Source organism: Lytechinus pictus, chromosome 17 (assembly GCF_037042905.1).
Source record: "Lytechinus pictus isolate F3 Inbred chromosome 17, Lp3.0, whole genome shotgun sequence".
NCBI classification, from domain to species: domain Eukaryota; kingdom Metazoa; phylum Echinodermata; class Echinoidea; order Temnopleuroida; family Toxopneustidae; genus Lytechinus; species Lytechinus pictus.
Window position 1 is genome coordinate 7,859,184 of NC_087261.1, and position 9,412 is coordinate 7,868,595.

Consider the following 9,412-nt stretch of genomic DNA (forward strand, 5'->3'; position numbering starts at 1 on the left):
GCATTAGTTGATTGGTGAGATGTCTGCTCTTCATGAATTCCTAAAATCAGTCCTTAAAATGTCAATTTTTCTGATCTGAATATCAAAATTTTTTAGCTCGCGCTTCGCGCTCGCATCATTTGGTTAGTGAAATACGTAAGGACTTAGTGAATTCCTACAAACAAGCCTTAGAATGCTCCTCTTCGCGCTCGCAGTATTTGATTAGTGAGATGCGTATGATAATCATTACAATGACTACAAAAAGTGCTTCATATGTTTAGATGTAATTCTAACAAAATCAGCAAAGGATGCCACTATCATTAGATGACTATGCTGAGATATTTATACTCTTAATGGATACCTAAAATATAGTCCTTAAAATGTCCCTGTTTGGGGTCAATATATACAAAAAATTCAGCTCGCGCTTCGCGCTCGCATTGTTTGTTTAGCGAGATACTTATCCGTTTAATGGCATTGCATGTCCTTAAAATTTCTCTATTAGGTCAGCATACCTGGCAACTGAGCGCGCTCCCTAAGTGACACCAAATTTGTGGTGGTGCCCCCCCCCCCAATGCCGTGACCCACGGTACGCCACTGTACCTATATATTCTATAACAAACTACTTGAATTCCCCCCCATTTAAAAATTTCGGATCGCGATTTGCGCTCGCATTATTTGCTATAAATGTATCAACCCATGAATGCTGTTCATGATAACAAAAAATATAAAATATCGAGTTTTTCAGGCCTCATGCACTGTCAACAAATTTCACGCACTCATTAGGCTTATTAGATTAATAAATATGAAATAATTTTTTTATGAATTCATAACTAAATTGTCCCTTTTTCAGAGAAATATATCGACAAGTTTTAGGAAGAGGAATAGAATATAGGCATCATTTTTATATAATGACAAATGTCCTCAGGCCTAAAATGTCTCGATCCTAGGTTAAAATAATAATAAAATATCAGCTCGCGCTTCGCTCGCATCATTTATTAAGTGCTTTCCACATCCACTTCACAATTCCCCTATATACACAGTGCTTTAAATATTGCTTAAATTGACCCATTTCATATCGGAATTTCAAATATTTTTTCCAGCTCGCGATCCGCGCTCGTATTATTGATTTTCATGATGAAAAATTTAATGTATTCAGAATGCCCAGATTCTGTCTAACTCTAAAACACGTGCACGCATGTTTATTGAGATACGCATCTTGATGTTATTAAAAACGTGCTAAAATTATCCAGTTTCAGATCAGAATATCAAAAATTTTCTGCTCGCGCTTTGCGCTCGCATTATTAATGTAGGAAGATAAAAAAAACTACCCATCATTTTTCATGTGTGACAAAACATGAATCGAGCGTCCCGTTGGGGGTTTGAAATCTAATTTTATAGGTTGGAATATCAAAAATGTTCAGCTCGCGCTTCGCGCTCGCATTATTTAATCGTTGAAATATGTATCGTCTTAATGGCTAATTCAAAACGTCCTTAACAGGTCCCTTTTCGACCAGGCCAGAACGCACATTAAAAATTTCTGCTCGCGCTTCGCGTTCGTAGTAATTATCTAATTACATACGCATCTTGTTCTGGTTCACAAACATTGCCCAGAATGTACAATTTTCAGGTCAAAATACATGAAATTTGATTTAATTTATTTTTTATCTCGCATAGGGCTTATGAGATTATTGCACACTAATGTTATTTATAAAGTAAAGCTAGGAAATGACTGTTAGGACATGGGCGTTTTGCCCCCCCCCCCCAAAAAAAAAAAATCACGACCAAGAAAAAAAAAGAGAAAAGGAAAGGGATTATGGTGAAATATAATGTTATTTTCCAAATATTATGTCAAATATATCGCGCTTAGCGTTATCATTATTTATTTAGGCCTTGTGAGATACCTCAATGTGTTTTTAAGAATAAAATTTCGGAATTTCTTTAACTTCTACCCCCCCCATTTTATTTTTATTTTTTTTATCTTGGTGCCCTCTACAAAAGTTCACAAGCCCCCCCCCCCCGTACAACCCTGCTGAATAAATCACAGCTTCGCCACTGATGAGCAGATTGAGTTGATTGCTTCGAGATTGCATTATTCCCAAGAGGTTGTCATTTATATAATTGAAGGCTATTCTAAACAACTAGTAAAGAAACTACAGCTCCCATTCACACAATATTCTAGTAGGGCCTTCTCTGGTGAGAAGTTAAACCAAACTGAGACCCCCAAAAATCGCTCGCGCTTCGCGCTCCCATTGATATTACATTATATATTCATGGATTTTTTTTAAAGAACACATTAAAAAAGTGGTCTTTAATTGCCTTTTTTTTAAATGTGATTATGTAATAAGATAATTAAAAAAATACATTTAAGGCTTTTAAGTTACATTTAAGTTAGACTGGCCGGGAGGGAGGGGGTGCCATTTTTCGAAAAGTACACATGGGCGCCAAAAATCAGGTCAAATTTGGGCCCCCCTCCCCACGAAATCTTGGATCCGCGCCTGATTGAAACAACACCACTTTTGAATCAAACCCGTGCTGTTTTAATACTAATTGGTCTTGTATAAACACCTATCTGGTCTTAGACCAAAACCAAACTGGTGTATATAGTTTGACACTTTTCTGGTGTGGACATATAGATTCAGGGCTGGTGTTCAATCAACACCGGTGTTTTTGCAGTGTAGTTCTAACTCTAAACACGCGCATGCATGTTTTTCAGATACGCAGCTTTTTTTTTTTTTTTGGGGGGGTACTCCGGGCTGAAAATATTTATATCAAATACATTTTATCAACATAAACAAATTTTATCAAAATCTGATAACAAATAGTTCAGTTATTCAATTCTAAAGTTTAGCAATATTTTGTGAAAATGGTGATATGCATGTCGTCATGAATATTTGATAGGTGGGTTGATGATGTCACATCCCCACTATCCTTTTTTTTAATGTTATGACATGGAATAAAAATTGTTTCATTTTTTTCATACCAGTGTGAATGATATGTCTCCCTTAAAATGAAATAAGTTGCAGCAAAGAATATCTGATGGACTAAATCAGTTGTCAATTCAACTGTTTGGTTCGTGAAGGGAAAATATTGAATAAACATAATTTTATATAATAAAATACAAAAGAACAAGTGGGGATATGACATCATCAGTTTGCTCATTGAATATTAATGAAGACATGCCTAAAACTGTTTCACCGGAATAATGCTAATCTTTAAAATGCAATAACTTTGATATTCCTTGTCTGATTTTGATCATCTTTATTCTTTTGTTCGTCTGATTTTTCTTTATCTGTTCAAACCATATTACATTCAGTGTGGAGCTTCAGATCAGAATATCAAAAATTTTCTGCTCGCGCTTCGCGCTCACATTATTAATGTAAGAAGATATCCGATTACCCATCATTTTCTTGATTTACAAAACATGAATAGAATGTCCCGTTTTAGGTCTGAAATCTCAATTCAATTTTCATTTTTATTTCCACTCGCATTATTGTATAGTTATATACCCATCCTCTTTATGATTAGAAAAGAGCTTAGAATGTCTAGTTTTTTGTCTGAAATCTCAGTTGTGTTTCCGCTCGCGCTTCACGCTCGCATCAATTGCATAGTTATATACCTATCCTGTTCATGATTACAAAAAGTGCTTAGAATGTCCATTATTTAGGTCGGAATGTCACATTTTTCAGCTCGCGCTTCGCGCTCGCATTATTTGATTGTTGATATATGTATCGTCTTCATGGGTAACTGCAAACATTCGTTATAACACGTCCCTTTCGATCAGGCCAGAGCGTATATAAAAAATATCTGCTCGCGCTGATCGCTCTCGCAGTTAGCATTTGTTTCATACGAATCTTGTTCAGGACCACAAACATTGCTCAAAGTGTTCAATTTTCAGGACAAAATACATGAAATTTCCACACAAAAAATTATCTTGCGCTTCGCGCTCGATTTATCTAATCATATATCTATGTTCTTTTATAAGAATAAAGCTAAGAAGTGACTGTCATAATTGTATACATATATATATATATATATATATATATATATATATGTACTTCGGGAATACTATCCTTGTATAGAGTGCTCGATGTCCTTTACCGGAAGCCAAATGACCAACCCATGTACGTTCACAAACAATCCAACCATCCACCATCAATCATCAAGAACCTACCAGCTTCCGTAAGCAGACGAGTGTCAAATATCTCCTGTGATGAAGAGACCTTCAAGAAAGTCGCTCCAATGTATGACAACGCCCTGAGATCCAGTGGATACGCTGATAGCCTGTCCTACACGAATGACCAACCAAGACGGAAAAGAAAAAACAGGCAGCGTAATATCATCTGGTTCAACCCACCATTCAGCAAGAACGTATCAACCAATATCGGCTGCATCTTCTTAAAGCTGGTCGACAAACACTTCCCAAAGAAATCCAAACTCAATCGCATCTTCAATAGAAACACGCTCAAAGTGAGTTACAGCTGCATGCCGAACGTCGCCAGCATCATCAAAACTCACAACAAGCAAGCCCTGAAGGTAGACAATAAGTCAAACAGCAAAACGTGCAACTGCCGGAAAAAAAGACCTCTGCCCTCTCCAAGGGAATTGCTTGGCTACCAACGTCATCTACAACGCGGAAGTAACAACCCCAGACAAGAGGATGACCTACATTGGCCTCACGGAGCCCCCCTTCAAGTCCAGATACTATAACCACCTCCAATCCTTCCGACACGAACGGTACCAGAACAGCACGGAACTGTCGAAGTTCATCTGGGACCTGAAACGATGCGACACGACGTATACCATCAAGTGGTCCATCGCCAGCCATGCGCAAGCATACTCCAACGAGACAAAGAGATGTGACCTGTGCCTCACCGAAAAACTTCTCATTATGAACGCTGATAAGCAGTCACTGCTGAACAAACGCCCAGAACTCGTTTCGAAATGCCGCCACCAAAACAAGTTCAAGTTATGCAATTTCAAAGACAATCTTCCGTAATCACCATGCACGCACATCGTATAATGCAGTGACATCACCAATACCAGTGATGCAGCCTTTATAGACATAATTTTCATTTTCACTTTCATTATTATCAATTCTATGGCATCTCATCTAATTATCGATTAATCGCGGAGTATCGATTATTTGAAAAACATTCAAATTATAAAAACCTCAGCGCGCACTGGTTACCTAGTTTCCTGCGCCCAGTATGTGCGTGTTTGGTGTAACGCGCTTCGCGCGATCGCGACATGCATTGTTCAATGGTATTGAAATGTTTTATCAGTTGCCTGAAGATCGCACCTCACGTAGGTTGCGTGAAACTCAGAGTTGCAATTAAATTTGATGAACCTCCAGTCAACCTTGTGAACTTGTGTTTATTATATATTTATGTATATATATAAATATATATATATATATTATATGTGTGTGTGAGGGTGTGTGTGAGTGTATAAAATAACAACGTAAAACTCTACTGTGCCCCCCATCACCTTTGAGGAGATATTTCAGCACCCCCACTGAAAAAATCGTTCCCAGGTCCCTGCGACTAAGCTAGGCTACCGATTCAGGTGCACACAGCTTTTTGAGGAATTATTTCCTGCCGGTACCCATTTACCTCACCTTCAGAATAATCAGATAATGAACCTCCTGGGACCCGTTACATAAAACTTTTGCCATTAATAAACTCTGGCAAATAAAATTATGCCATTGAAAATTACCCATTAAAAACTCAGGCTACAAAAATTGCCAGAGTTTTTTTTTTAATGGCGAAAGTTTTATGCAACGGGTCTGAAAATATAAGCCTGTCCGAAATGGGAGTTTTTGCTCAACGACATACGGAGGGCTTAATAACAACTACAACAACAACCCCCCCCCCCAAAAAAAAAAAAAAAAAAAAAAAAAAAAAAATCTGGGTCGAGAATCGGTGAATGAAAATAGCAGTTTCGTCCTTGACTCTGGACAAAGCACATATATATTTGCAAGTTTTCTTCATCTTCGAAATTAAAGACGATACTCCTGTTCCGGTAGCCTACCAATTTTCGACCAAGACCTCCAAGCTGTTAGTTGTCAGTTTGACGGGCATTTTCAATACATTTACTGTGTTCTTGAACTCTCCGTAGTTTTCGGAGCTAAAATCTCCCTATTAAAGACACAGTAACGATGTAATAACAGAGTGAGAGAAACAAAAATATACATTTTACAATTTTGATCGGCATAAGATACATTTATTCATCTTTACACTGTCTATATATAAAAAAGATACTTAGAAGACCAGCGATTTTACATTAAAGCAAATACGAATCTAGGGCCATCTCGAGTCCTCAACTACTCATACCTGGCCAGTTTCTTGACCCACAATGCTAGTGTAGTCTAGTAATATAGACCCACTTGCATGATAGCGTGCTAATTAACAACTCAATACATTTATACCGCAATAATTATGTTACTTAGTAGCAAAACAATTACTTTTCCTCTCAAAACATTTTAGTTTCTCTATATACAAAGACAATTATAGGTCAATTTACTAGTATTCTTATTAGTAGATATCTGAAAACGTATATTTTAAGACTACGTATTTATAACACACAGTCAATGAGAAACCACGCACAGTTCACTCCCCCTTTAAAATATTGCTTGAAAGGCCTATATTGCCAACTCGTCTACTTCCAACTCGTCCACTCACCACATGGTCTACTTTCATTTAATCTAATGCCATTCCGTCCATCAACATTTCGTCTAACAACCATTTGGTCCATTAACCATTTTGGTCCAATCATCACTTCGTCTAATCACTATTTCGTCTATGACCATTTCGTATCATAACCAGTTGGTCTAATATCCATTTAATTTTCATTCATTTTGCACAATTTAACACTTAGTCCAATAAATTAGAACAAATGTATATTATGAACTAAATGGCTATTGGACCAACTGGTTATTAGACGGAATGGCATTAGACTTAATGAAAGTAGACCATGTGGTGAGTGGACGAACTGATGGTAGACCAAATAATAGTAGACGAGTTGGCAATTGGACGAATTGGCATGAGACGAATTGGAAATAAACCCTATATATATGCGAGTAATGTTAAAAATCACTAATAGCTTATGTGAGATGGCAAGTTAAAACAACCTTCACCACTGAGGTAAAAAAAAATCGGCGTTGCTTTAGAATTATATGAGCTCTCGGTTCATGAATTTCAGTTTCATATCTCTGTTTAAATATTTTATTTACAAGAGGTTCAGGCTAATGAAGAACATTTCTGGGTGCAAAAGTAGTTACAATCATAATCTTTCTTTATCATCTTTTCCTTCGTGGGTGACGATATTTTGGTGGAGAAAATTAAGTGTCCCATGACTCTCTTAATTGTAGACCCTTTAAATTCTTGTTTCAAGCATGTCAATAGGCAATATGAGCAATTCCGTAATTGACCAGTGGGAAGGGGGGGGGGGGGCAGTGATGTACGAACCAGTTGACCAGCTGGACAAAAAGTCTCGGTGGGGGGGGGGGCACCCTCCGTAATCTCGATCCGCCTTCGCATGTAGGCCGATTATTTCTAAAGAATCATCACCTTCCGGGATTGCTTCATTAAAGTTCACTGTTCACCATTTTGGATGCTTGCAGATGTATGATTCCACATTTTCTGGATCGCACGCCATATCATTCCATTTATAGTCGCCCCATTTCGCGAAGAACGTGCAGTCATGGAAACCGTTGCGATCATTGGGCTGGCCTGGTGCCCAATCTGTGAAGTTTACCACCGTCCCGTCTATCCATTCCGAACGGTTTTCAGTGGATTTGTCGTGGAGACCAATCCATACTCGGCTTGGACCCTGCGGATTTAGAGTAGAAAGATGTCATGGCCATGAATATATAGGCCTACATTGTCAAGTGTATGTGTGTGTGTGTTAGGGGCGAGGGTGTGTGCTATGACTTCCTGGTAAACGCACGGACATTTTGAGAGCTCCCGACATTTCAACAAAAAATGGAAATATCCCTTAAACTGTTGCATATCCGTGAATATGGATAGAGGAATGCGAGATTACAACCTTAGGACACAACATAAAGGAAAATCTCAATCTACTGCCGCAACTATAAGAGCAAAAACAGCCCGGGGGGGGGGGGCACTCAGTATATAATGCATAGTGGGTATGTGCCGCGGAGGGGACCCCCATTTTTACACTCAAATTTCCGTTCCGAGGCATAGCATTTTTGTCTTATTGAGAAAAAGAACAAAGAAAACCGCTCCAAAGCATAGCATTTTCTTCCTCTCGAGAAAAAAGAAGAAAAAAAATCCGCTCCAGGGCTTCGCATATTTTCTGGTACGCCGTTCCGGTCGCAATTTTGGTGAAAAGCGGCCGCAGCTCGCTGTCCGACCATCGCCTCTGCGCTAGCGCGCCCGTCAGTCGTGCCGCCGGGCTAGCTGCATGCACGTTCCATAGGGATGCATACGCACTCGCACGCAGGCGACCCGTTCCAAGGACCCCCGTTTTCACAAACATTTGTAGTTCCGAAGCCCGTTCCGAGGACCCTCCTTTTTACAATTCGCCCGCTCCAAGGCCCCCGTTTTTTGTCTCGCCCGCGGCACATCCCTACCACTTTTTTGGTCGAGTGCCCCCCCCCCCCGGGAAAACAGTGAGGTAAATACTACCGATAGTGAGCAGTCCACCACTACCACTACAGGCGCCATGACAGGTGACACGTCATTGCACGAGGAACGCAGCGCTCAGGGAGCAGCCATGGACCTGTTGCATGACGAGATGAGCGATACGTAGGAACGTCCTAGGACCATTCTTCCGAGAAAGGAAGATTGGCGACAAATCAGCGCTTTCCGTTTCACGAAGGCAATTTTGTCTTCCAAGTCCGCGACATCGTTTGATATCGATAGTATCGGAAAAATATTTAGTCTTCATCGTCACCTGAACCTTTTATTTCGGAATGACGACTTTTCATAAAATCATATATTTTAATAAAAGGAGATCAAATAATGTTTTATTAATTACTGATTGTAGAATTGATGTATGGAGCTTACTTTATGAGGTAAAAAGAAAAAAAAACCTTTTAAGATTAAAAAACATAACTGGATAAAATCGAAATTTTCATTATTTCCCTTATTTAGAACACGGTGTCCTTTTAGAGACACATTTCATTGATATTTCAACGAAAGAGACCCTTGTGCGACATAAAACTTGATTCAACTAAGTAATTTCGACATTTTATTAGTTCAATATTCTGTATTTTTATTGAATACTTATACATAATGATAATTTTGCAAATTATGCGTTAATGTGTTATTTGTTGAGGTAAAAATAGGGTTTGAATGGAGTAAACAAAGTCATAAGTGTCTGATTGTTTGAGACTAAAAAGGAAAATATGAGAGGCTGCGTGTGAAAAATCTAATTTATTTATTTTATTTGTCAGATATAACGCAAGAAA